Genomic DNA, 3784 nt, shown 5'->3' with positions numbered 1-3784 from the left:
TTCGGGAATATTTTATGATTCTGTTTTATGTATGAAAAATATAAACCGAAAATTACAGTACAGCAGAATATGTCGTCCCCCCCCCCCCCCCAATTAACAAAACATTGTTTCTACATATAGAAGCTACTGGTATTGATAATTTTATAATTGAATTACATTATCCAGAATAGAATATGTATTGTGAGAAAGATACGTAGTTTAATTTGGAGGCCTGACAGGACCTATCAGCGTCCGCGGACCACGGCTTAAATGAACCGATGTTGTAATTGGTTCTGAAAGCGGAACTGCGCTTGACGCGTAATGTGACGAGCATTGTAAACAAAACTATGGTAAATGTTTCCTTAGCCTAGAGAAGAAGGAATGCTGTCTCAGGAGTCTTTTCCTTGAGTAAGGTAAGAGGCCTAAAACACGAATTCCCCTATTTAGATACCGCTTTCTTGTTAACAGTATGGGTGTGTGCGGCAAATGAAACGTTAGCTAAAAGCCAGTGGCTCTAGTTTTTTCATCTCTTGTAGCTAACATAACTCGATTTCTGCACCGAAACTCGCGTAAACAGCTCATTACTCTAACGTTATCGTTAAGGTAAAAGTCAAATCCAATGGTTAGCTCAAGCACCCATGCACTCTCAATGCTCGAAAGTGTCTAGGTAGATGGCTAGCGGGACTGTTTATAGCTTGACATTAGATGCCACGCTAGCTAGCTACTCTCACTGTCTGTGTCACGCTGAACGATAATCGTGGACATTAAATAAAATATGACTCTGCACAGGTTTTGTGCGGTCAATGTCGATGAGTTTGGCAAAACTAGCTTTCATTTCATTGTTCATAATTAATGATTTTTTTTTAAACGTATCTTTTCTAAAAGATGAAAGATTAGCGGCACCAGGTATTTAACATCAGTTAATGAGTTTCTGTTCTTGTTGTCAATGACTCTCAAACATTGACTCAAATCTTTTCCACAACCAATTAATTAAACGTGAAACATGCACGGAAATTAAATGTATAGGGCAAAACACACAGGCTATACAATATTAATGAACCTGAAGGTCAATATTATTATTATTTTCTGGACCCCCGTGGCCTCCCTCTTCCCCCTGGCAAGACTGTGCTGGTAATGAAATAAATAAAATAAAGGTGAGCACGAAGTAGGAAGACTCCTTAGAATGAGTTGAAAAAAATAAATTGTCCTTTATTCCTGCATATACATTTTTTACTTTTGTGTGTGTCATTTGTATTGTCTCACTTTGTATGTTCCTCAACTTTATCTGTTTTTGGTGTGCCACCCCAAATATTTTAGTGGCCCACATTTGGCCACCCTTATGAAAAAATTGTGGAGGTGCCCCTGCTTCAGTAATGTTGAGGCCTAAGCTCTGGAAAGGCCAATCATGACTCTGTGTTTTTGTTTTGTTCCCCCCCCCCAATGCATTCACAGAAACTGGTTGAAAAGCAACCAGTTTCCAGTGGAAAAAGTTGAAAGACCTTCAAATTGTATTGTTTAGCATTTTCCATAGAATCAACTACAGAAATGGAAGTAAATTGTGTATTTAGTTGCTACTAATAACAAAGTGCCTAAAGATACAGTTTAAAATCACTTCTTTGCCAAGGTGTCACTTGTGCGTCGATAAAACACTAATTAATCCTGTAACTTGGGTGCTTGAATTATTTCTTGGTCAGCCTTAAGTGGTTAACAGAGAAACATTCCTATGAAAATGGTCAGGTACAATGACCGAATTTAAAAACTCGTGAAAAAGCAGCCACTGTCCAAACGAAAACACGGAAAGACCTTCAGAAAGGCTGAGGAACTACTGCTCAAGACAACTTTAAAAAGTTACCAAAAAGCCTGAGTACAAAATCTAATACCTTGAGGAGAGGCTCAAGACTTTTGGACTGCATGTTGTATGTGCTACAGACATAATTTGATTGTTATTTGGCAACAACATGGTGCCCACTACCTTCATAAAACTGAAGACATCACTTATTTATGACGCATGTGTCGTCCTCACAGAGCTCCAGGATGTTGTGTGAAATCCTGCTCACATCGCTATGGCTCCTGTTTGTTATCTTCTGGCTGGAGTTGATAAGCCTGTGGTTGTTCCTGTCCATGTTCTTCCAAGACCGTGCATTTTACCACTGGGGGGATGGGTAAGAGATTGTTCTATGGTGTCTTTTTTTTTTTTTTTTTTTTTTTTTTTTTTTTAATATTTTTATTTCTTGAGTGATTAAGTTGTATCTACATATCTCACAATATCTGAATTAAATGTAGTCATTCTTCATCTAAGTACCTGATTTATTCTACTGCTTTTCCCATTGAATTGGTTTAAGGCTGCGCCATCCTCTTGTCGCCTTATTAGCTAGGATCCATAGACAACTTCTGCTATTAATTTATTTAAAATGTTGTCTCTGACAATGAGAGCTTCGTGTCAAGAGCAACTAACCTATCAGGACTACGTTGAATGCATTGCTTTGGAACAAACACTTGTTCAGAAATTCCTCAGTTTTCTATGCAAATAAAATACAGTTTCTTCTGCTGCATATGTTTTGATTCAACACACACCAATAACAGACCAATCTGGGAACAGTTAGATGTGTGCAAGATGGCACAGTTGTGCTGAGCAAATTCAATGCTCTTTCAAATTTGAGTTTTTCAAGGGCAGTTAAGTATGTGTCAGTGTGTTGTTACTAAGTCAGATTGATTTGTACTGTCACCCATAATTATAAACAAGTTTGACTTCACATGACTCATGTTTTGCTCACTGAAATGTCTTTGAACTAACTTGGACAAAGTTTGTGGAAAAAAGAGAGACTGTAGACTCACAAGGATTGAAAGTAAAGATGTCACAATTTTAAACTATGGCTGTAATTTGATCTTAACCCTCAAGCCCTGTTTTGAACTCCTTACCTGTCTGAGCTCCTCTCTGCCTATGCTCCAGGAAAAACCACGAGGTCTAGCTCAAAACTAATGCTGTCCATCCCACGGACTAACCTCAAATCCCGTGGTGATAGACCCTTCTCTGTGGCAGGTCCCAGACTTTGGAATAGTCTCCCCTTAAATATTAGATCAGCACAAACACTTGAGCAATTTAAATCTTTACTAAAGACACATTTCTATGCCCTGGCTTTTAACACACTATGACCCAAGCATTTTGGTCTTATTTGAATTAGTTTAGCTATTGTTTTAATTCTTTTACTGTCCTATTATTATTATTATTATTATTTTTTTTATTGTTATTATTGTATTACATTGTTGCTTTTTAATACCATTTTTATATTGTTAAGCACTTTGTGCAGCATCGGCTGTTTGAAATTTGCTATATAAATAAATTTGACCTTGACCTTGAACTAGTAGATGGGGAAAAATATTTTAAAGCCATTCGCTTGTCATTGCAGGATGTTTGCAGATGATCCTGGACAGATGATCTACATGTTAAGCCGGTATGAATTATGTCTTGATTCAGTGTGTTGTGGGTTTTTGTTTGTTTGTGTGGTGTTTTTTAAAATATGAGCTGTTTGTTTATACCTGTATGCAAATCTGATCTCTTGTCCCTTTCCACAGCGCTGATGCCCAGACAGAGACGCAAACCTGAGATGGAGAAAAGAAAAGAAAACAAGAAGTCCACTAAAGACTCTGAATGGAGAGCTGTTGAAGTAATGTGACTGAAGAATATAAAAAAAGGCAGGAGCCTTTTTTTTTTTTTTTTTTTTTTTTTGTCCTGCCTGGCGCACCCTTGTGCACAGTCCACTTTCAATAACAGATGGTAGAGAGGTACAGCATGAGTGAAGGGCCA

General features: G+C 37.7%; 1 long non-coding RNA gene across 1 annotated transcript; it reads left to right on the top strand.

Moving 5' to 3' along the window:
• The first annotated feature begins 248 nt into the window (after window positions 1-248).
• On the top strand, window positions 249-3580 carry LOC146559982 (uncharacterized). Its single transcript, XR_014888298.1, has 4 exons — window positions 249-392; window positions 2005-2141; window positions 3387-3431; window positions 3553-3580. It is a non-coding gene; the product is annotated as an uncharacterized LOC146559982 (long non-coding RNA).
• Window positions 3581-3784: the final 204 nt, after the last annotated feature.

The sequence above is a fragment of the Mchenga conophoros genome, linkage group LG14 (assembly GCF_057382185.1).
Source record: "Mchenga conophoros isolate Kocher_MC1m ecotype Shallow Benthic linkage group LG14, M_conophoros_male_GT1.1, whole genome shotgun sequence".
In the NCBI taxonomy this organism is placed as follows: Eukaryota; Metazoa; Chordata; class Actinopteri; order Cichliformes; family Cichlidae; genus Mchenga; species Mchenga conophoros.
This window is presented reverse-complemented; position numbering and strand designations above follow the sequence as displayed.